Genomic DNA, 9,295 nt, shown 5'->3' with positions numbered 1-9,295 from the left:
CAATTTCACACTTTAATTTCCTTTATTTTTCCGTCTTCAATTCATACGCTTAGCTTAAATAAAAATAATCAATCTAGCAAAGTTTCTATAACGGCGCTAGAGACCCAATAGAGACTTTTTCAATCCTTGCGTCCCTCGCCAATCGCTTCGTTTAAGATTTTAAGTTTTGGTGCGCAATTCCATAAACTTAACCGTCTTTAATAATTGAGAAATAATTTCTCTGGCACGCCCGCACCCTAACCACATGTGACAAGGTTGAAATTAGCATATTTCGAAAATATCGCTAACATAATGTTATTTAACTCGTTATTTAATTATTACATTAGAATTTTCAAATACCAATTATGTCTAAAATATATATTTGGTTACTAACACAGTTAAAATGCTTACCATGTTTTTAAAACATGTATAGACAACCCGTCAAAATACATATATCTGCTTTATTTCATCAACAAATTTGTTTGTGATATCTAATATGATAGTCGAATAACTACTAAATCAGTCAATTCAAATTTTTTGTTGTGTAGGGATAAAACTGAACTTTTTTGGAAACCTCAAAGGCAAAATTTAGATCTTATCCTATATTATTGCAATAAATTTAAATTGTTTGTAGGTTAAATTCATAAGATTTAATAAGAAAATGTTATAAAACGAACAGTATATAAAATACATTTTCTATATAATAATATAATACGTAATAATGTTTACCAATTACTTTACATTAAGCTATTACATGCTTTTTAGGTACAATATGAAATTTAAAATTCTTCTCATTTTAAATGAACAAAGTTATGTTTCTCATTTAAATTTTGCAAATTTTACCACATAAAATTACCATGCCAAATCACCACACAAGAGGCCAAATGAGTTTGTCAACATGAACTTCAATAGACTTTGAAGCCCGGCCTGTTCTTGCAATAATATCTAGCCGGCTTCTCTAAAGGCAAATTAATTTCCTCTTATCAGCTTGTAATTTGAGATACCATGTTGGCATATTGCAAATGCTATCCTTGAAAACTTGAGGTAAATTATATAATCTGTTGAAGGCTTTTAGTTCCAATAAGATAAGAGAAAGAAACTTCTTAATGAGCATGCACCTAACATTGAAACTACATAACTACTCATTTTTTGTATAGGTATGTAGGTGTTTTGATGAGTGAGCTCCTGCTGTGATAACAATGGCTAAAAATGAGCTGCAACGCAATTCATAATCCCTTTAAATATAATATTGTAATAGCCAACACAAAAGATCAATGAGAGTGGTACCCAAAAATATAATAATAAGCACAAAAATAAAATTGAGATTAGAAAATGCACCACAAATATTTTAGTTAGAAATGAATGCCATGTCTTCCAATATAAGCATCTAGTAGTTGAACATATTCTGAAAAGGAAAATGCAACCCAAATTTTTCAATTTGGATTTGGTCAAACAAATAGAAACACAATCAGACGATAAAATACACATAGTTTTATTCCTGACAATTAATTTTTGTTTTTAGCGAAGTTCAGTAAGGATACCTAAAACGATAATTAATTTATGACCATTTGAAATATCTAATTCAGTTCAAATCGAAAACCTAGAATCTGCAACTGAAAAAAGGGTCCCAAACCCGACTTTAAATGAAATAATGTCAAATAAAACTCCATGTTGGTTTTACTACATATTGATTCACAGTAAACAATTTAAAACTACATTATATACATATTAGTTTAGCAAGCGATCGAAAGATAGACTCTTATCGTGGTACTTTAGTTTCTCGATGCAAACCTATATCTCCAATACTGGCCAAATCCTAATTTTATAATAAGCATATTCCACACATTGTAATGAAAAAAAAAAGGTTTTTAAAGTCTATAAATATCATAAAACTTTTGACATGATTTAAGAATGAAAACAAAAAGAAAAACTCAGAGATAGATAGCTACCTATTCAAATAGAGATTTATCTTCATCATTAATGTTAGGATTTGACCAATACTTAAACAAATGAACAACAATGAAATTTGAGAACCCAAACACAATTAAACTAAAAGGATACATAAATCTAAATCAATTTGACCAAGAGAGAACTAATCACCCTTCGAATTCCATGTATAGAGGAGCGCTATTCCATTTCAGATTAGAATTAAGACATAAATATAAAGAAAATTAACTAAGATAGAGCCACATATACACTCTTTAAAAAATCTAATATCACTTGATAAAAACAAAATATTCATCTTGTCATCTAAACATAAAATTCACATGTTTTCAATTTCTAACCATAATTTTCTATTTTCTGGAAAGTTCACCAGATCAAAAAAGTCCATTGTGTGAACATAAAAAGAAACTTTAATTAGAATGTTTTAAGGATCATTATACTAATCAAATTATTTTCTAACTTCAATTCACCCTTTTGTACATGTATTCAACTTTGTACTTATTTTCCACTTCTCTAAGCAAGCACTCAAATTGAGAAGAAAAGAAAAACGAATTAACGAATATCGAATAAGAAAACGAAAAAAAAATCATATGCAACAACTTTTTCCATGCCTAGCAAACCAACTTATTACTTGCATCAAATGACTTATTACCTAAATTCTATATCATATTTGACTTGAAATAAATTAAGGAACTGATAAAAGAAGAAAATTTGTACATATACAAAATCTACAACTAAGTTGACTTTCTGAATGTATGCCTTCTGAAAAAGGAACCACTCAACTTTGAACTTTCCATCTGAACACACAGAAACATTACCTATTATTAAAATTTGAGATGAACAAAGCATAACCATTCAAAAGTAACAAAGAGTACCAAATATAAGGAATAGACGCTGAGACGAAATTTAAATACATGAATGAAGATAAAAACACACGGAAACTTTAAATTCTCCATTGAATACATAAACAAGAAAAAGTAAATGGACAAATTATTACCTATTATAAATATAAGCCATAATTGTTGAAGTTAAAATTAAAGATAGGCAAAAAATAAAGCACATAATTAAGCGAAAGTAAAAATACCCGGTAAAATGGGAATGGAAATAACCATAGGTTGAAAGCAGATCTACTATCCCAGAAATGTAAATCGAACCAGGAGTCTAGGACGCTGCTTGGAACTTTATAACCAACCCGTGGAAGTAGCTAAAGGTTTAGAAGAATCTCAATTTGACAATGTTAGGACTCTAAATTTGCACCACATCAACTTGACAAAGGAAGATCGCAAAGTAAAAGTGAAAAATCTTCAGAATTTCATGCATGTAATAATAATTGATTGGCTAACAAACCAGAGATGAATTGCAAAGTTTGAGGCCCTAAAATCAAACTTTTGAAATAACCTAAAATTTTAAGCAAACCAATAAGAAAACTTACCCGTGAAATAGAGGAATCTGTAACACCCCGATCCAATACCATATAGATATTGTCCGCGTCTGCATGTATTGGATTCACATCTTACTAATAAGCCCCAATCACTTCCTCTCCATTTCCGATGTGGGATTCAGTTCATTCCTGCCCCATCGTCATCCCTTAGGGCTTCTTACCCCGGCGCCACCCACTCCGGACCGGGTCGTTACAGAATCAGAGTCAAGCAAGAGATGAGAGTGAAGGGCATGGTGGGATGGGATTCAACAAACTGGTGGAAATAAATTATGAATTCAATAAAACCTATTTTCTATCAACACATGTTCAAAACGATGAAAAGAAAAGTTCTAAAATTTCAAAAGAATGTTTTTATTTTCACCTGACAATTTTTTATTGCTTTCCTTCTTTGTGGAGACTTCAACTGATATTGGCCGATAGCGCCCGATGAGTAGTGGTTCTTTCCCTCTGTAAGTTGTAGGTCCTTCCAAGATTAGATTCAACTGCTGTGAATAAAAAAACCCATGATATATGAAGGACAGGCCCAAAAAGAAGAGATGCAAGCAAACAAAATCAACCATGCTAAATCACACGGAAATAAAACAGAGGAAGATGTAACTGTTTTTATAAAGATCGGATGAGAGGATGCAGTTTAGAAAGGGGGGTAAAAAAAACTAACAGGGAATAGTGGGTTTGATTTATAGGAGGAGAGAAATAAGTGAAGATCATGGGTTTCTTTAATACTTAAAAAATATATATATAATTTTAAATTTATTAAATGGAAATATATGAAAATTAACGGGAGCTCTAGAAAACAGCCACATCAACAAACACTCTAAAATCACGCCACATCAGCGACTATAGTATCCCGCTTTTAATAGATTAATTAATAGATTAGATGTTTGTTTGATTCATATGTTTGTTGTTGCTGTTAGATGCTTACTGTTTATTGTTTCTGATAGACAGTAGATATTAGTTTATTACTAGTATGGAAGCCCGTGCAATGCACGGAATGTAGAATAACTTTTTAGATAGCTTGTTAATATTAAAACCGTTATATAAAAATATTATTGAATTCAATTGGTATTCTATTTGTAAACTATATTGAATAAATAAAATTTAATTTAACAAAGGAACTAATTGTGCTGAAATGAAAATCTTTATTACATACTCAAATAAATTAAATAAATTTTAAAATTGAAATCGAGAATATAAGAATAGAATTCAATACTTGTATACATACATTCATATAGTGTGCCTATCATATAGATAAATGTATATCTATCATTTTGAAAAGAAATTCATATAGCTAAATGTTAATTCTTTCTTAAAAGTTATGCAATATGTAAAGAGACCCTTCAACAAAAATAATGAAATTAACTATAAAAATAAAATTACATGATTAAAGAAAAAAACTAAACTGAACTATTAACATACTAATTTTTTTTAAGAGTAGAAACATAATATTGGCCATGTTTCTATTTAATATTTTTGAATGGCCATCATAAACTTATAGTTGGCCATGTACAAAATTTAGTGTCATATCCATAAATTTTTTTTAAGTCCTGTAATATTTGACTAAAAATGAAAATAAAAGAATAAAATGAATATATCAGTAACATACTTGACTGGTTTAGAAATCATGTTCATAATAACAATACTATTGAACAATATATCAAACATGTAATATAAAATAATAAAGGACTGAACTGTAAACACACATTATTCTTTCTTCGGAATCCCATTTTCAATGTTCCATGAGGTGAGACGTTCTCGCATATGGTTACTCTCTTTCAATTTATATACTTTTTAAGATGCTGGTGAGGCTATTCATATGTTTCATTTGCAACCATTTGTCTTTTTCTCTTCCGTTTAACAATTGGATTCTGCTGTCTAAACAAATGAAAAACCCGTGGAAATTGACATGAAGAAAATTAAAGACAAACTTAAAATCCAATAATATTAGATTAAAAATATATTACCTATATATCATGTGAAAAGAATCAACATCATGTATCTTTTTTTGCTACTATTAACACAAAAAACAACCCACAAATTATTAGGAATTTTAATACTTTAACACCACAATGGATCAACGAAATCATATGGCCTCACTACTACCATAATGATTCAAGAATAAATTGCAATTCCATGTTGGTCCCATCATATGAATCAAAAGCAATAGAATTAAGGATACCTTGAACTCTATAACCTTCAATAGGCTTTAGAAAGAGCAACATGGTTATATTTCGTCATTGATGGACTGTAAATATGATCAAATTATACATAATTTTCAAATGGTACAATATTAGACCAATATGCAGAAAAGTAAATAGAGAACAAAAATGGATCAAGTAAGTCAATTACCTTTCTTGTTTGCAAAAAGCTTCTTGACAATCATTAGTTTGCTCTTTTGTGAAAGTTGTCATTGCAACTAAAATTCATCTCGCCACACAATATAGGGAAATGCTCACTGTAAATAAGGTTTCTTCACAGAGTCTATAAATGACAAAGAAAATGATGGAAAATTATACATGTCTAACTCATCAAATCTTTCAATCTAGTAGTCACTAAATACCTCTCATTGTAAAAATCAATTTAGTATAAACTATAGATTTATGAAGCTCAAGAGAATACGCAAAAATTGAGAAGAGGAATAGTAGAAAACATGGAAGAAGATGTACAAACAACCCTGCTAACAATTTAAAGAGACTGAATCTCCCAAAATTTCATCATGTTTCCAGCCCTTAACAACAAAATCAATTTCAGTAGAAAGAGAAAGTAAAACAAACCCATAAAAAACACTTACAGAAAATAATTAGGTGAAAACAAAGGAGAAAGCTTTCCCAAAAGTTAAAGAGTGGAGATGAAGGAGATTAGGTGCCAAAAATAAGAGATGGGTAAAAAAATAAGTTTCCATAGAAGTTATCGTTTGAACAATTTGAGGGAATTTGAGGAATTGGTTAGAGAAGAAGCAGTTGACGAAGATTTGAAGTGGCAAAGATTGAGGGAGGAGTGGGGAAGGGCAGTTCAATATTAAGTAAATTTAATTTAAGTTGGAGAAGAATTATATAAAAAAAAAAATCAAAATTCTTTAAGTATATAGATAGATAGATAGATTATACTAAAACCAGTTGCTTCCAATTCTTACCGTACACTTTTTTTTATCTTTTGTTTGAAATTAAAAGGCAAGAAGTAGCTCCGAAAAATGTAACAAGTGGGCACTAAATCTATTATTTGGAATGAATTAGATTTAAGTGTGCGGATTAAACAATTTTAAGTCTTTATAAAACAAGGATAATTTAGTTTTAACCACTACTCATTTTCTTAATCCTTGTGAAAATTGCCAAAGAACTAATAAATTTAAAAGCTTAAATTGATAAGTAAGGTCCAAAAATAGTTTTTATTATTATTTCACGTGAATGCCCGACTTATGTATAACCAGTGGCAGAGTCAACCAAATACTCAGGATTCAATAGACAAAAATTTAGTAAGAAACTGATTTTTTTTGGATCTCAACGACGGAGACATTGATTCCAATTTCATCGTGATGTCAAAAATTTCACAATTTCTTCAAATGACAAATATAACGACATAATTATTATGTTTACACGAATAATCCGTTAGTATATATATATATATATATATATATATATATATATATATATATATATTTGTTATTTTCTCTCTGGAGCTGGACCTTGCTTGACCTTTTATATGTATGTCACTGTATATAAAACAAACTCATCTTATAATGTGTTAAAATTCTATTAGTAAATATAATTGTCAAGATTTAAACCTTAAGAGGCTTGATATTATGTTGAAGAACCAATTGACTAAAATAAAATTTATTATTATTATTATTATTATTATTATTATTATTATTATTATTATTATTATCAATCTATTATATACCCGATATGCAAATATGTCCAAATCCTTTTTTATTATTATTTGTTATGTGTTGAAATTTTATTAATATTGCAGAATTGGTTACCAAGAAGAGTAATGAATGCATAGAGGATAGCAGGAATAGTGCATTGTTTGGAAGGATGGAATGTGAACGAATGCGGTAGCAACCTTTTCGATGTCGACAAAGTTTGGAAAGCAACTCTCAAACACGGCTTTAAACCTCTTGTTACTCCTCCTGCTGTCTCTCCAAAACTATTCTAATATCATTATCGTAATATTATTATTATTATTATTATTATTGTAATATTATTATCGTAGTTCTATTAATTATTCTATTATTATCATAATACTATTTTAATTGTAGTATGCAATTATCTCTAGTTTCTTTTTCTATATGTACCGATGTTTATAGATGGGAAACTTTCTTTTATGATTTATGAGCAAATTAGTAATAAACCATTCAAGCGGTGACACATTTATATCACTATTGATGTGTTAACTTTTAAGTGGTTGAGAATCAATTGATTTCAAACTACAGTAGAATTTCTTAAAAGATGTGTTCAGTGGCGAATACAGAATTGCTCGGTTGGGGGGGACCGACTTTACATGTGGTGCGTATTTTTTTTCCTAAATTGATGTCTAATAAGTAAAAACGCTATCACAAGAGAAAACTCTTTGAGCCTATACTAGTAGAGATGGAGATTTTGATTGGTGTCATCATCGACATATATAATTACTTACAATAAATATCGGTGATGGGGGCAGAAATATTCCCGCTAATAATCACCTACACATTCTAGCAATGTGTAGGTGAGAGTGTAGATGATTTCTAACGGTTATTCCGACAAAAACATTCGATGTTCCATTCTATTTGTGATAGCGTTTTTAATTGTACTGTTTGTACAGGTTCCTTTTGTTCATTCATTTTTTAATTATTTAATTTTCAGAACTAAAAGCTAACAATTTTTCTCCAAGAAAAACATACAATTTATGATTAATTGGCTAAAACGTCAGAAGGAAAAAGAAAACTAAATACTAACAATTCAGCTCATAGTTGTTAAAATAAGACCGATTTAAAAAAAATAAAGAGTTAAAATTTTATTTTATTTTATTGGGTAGGAAAATGAAAAGAAATACAAACAAAACAACCCCACAAACCAACCCGGGATTAGCCAAAGGAAAGCTAACCCCCACAAGATCATCTGAGAGTAAAGAAAGGAGGATCTCCGGAGGAAGCGAGAATGTTGAGACCCCTAACATCCTCACATGGCCCTCCGCAGCAAGGCGGTCAGCAACCCTGTTCTGCTCTCTGAAGACATGTCCAAAGATGATGGACTCGAAGAAAGGACATAATCTTTTGATCCCTTTCACTAAATTTTGGTTACCCAAACACAAAGCCTTGTTATTAGAGATGAAATTAACCGCCTCAAAGTTATCAGATTCCACCAGAAGTCTTTTCACACCCAGACTCTTGGCAAGCCTAATCCCAGAGAAAATCCCCCAGAGATCGGCAGTGAAAGAAGAGCCCACTCCTAGATTCTGAGCTAAAACATTACTAAACTAAAACATTACTGAATTGAAATATTAATGAACTAACACATCACTGAACTGAAATATATTGAACTAAAACATCATTAAACTGAAACATCATTGAACTGAAACATCACTGAACTGAAATATTACTAAAACATCACTGAACAAAACTATTACTAAACTGAACTATTACTAAACTGAAACATTACTTAACTGAAACATTACTGAATTGAAACATTACTAAACTGAAACAATAGCCAACTGAAACATTATTAAACTAAAACATCACTGAACTGAAATATTACTGAACTGAAACATCACTCAATAGAAACATCACTGAACTTAAACATCACTGAACTGAAATATTACTGAACTGAAATATCACTGAACTCAAAGATTACTGAACTCAAAGATTACTGAACTCAAAGATTACTAAAATGAAACATTACGGAACTGAAACATTACTGAACTGAAACATTACTGAACTGAAACATCACTCAACTGAAA

The sequence above is a fragment of the Euphorbia lathyris genome, chromosome 2, assembly GCF_963576675.1.
Source record: "Euphorbia lathyris chromosome 2, ddEupLath1.1, whole genome shotgun sequence".
Lineage (NCBI taxonomy): Eukaryota > Viridiplantae > Streptophyta > Magnoliopsida > Malpighiales > Euphorbiaceae > Euphorbia > Euphorbia lathyris.
The sequence above is the reverse complement of the archived record's forward strand: the minus strand, read 5'-3'. Positions refer to the sequence as shown.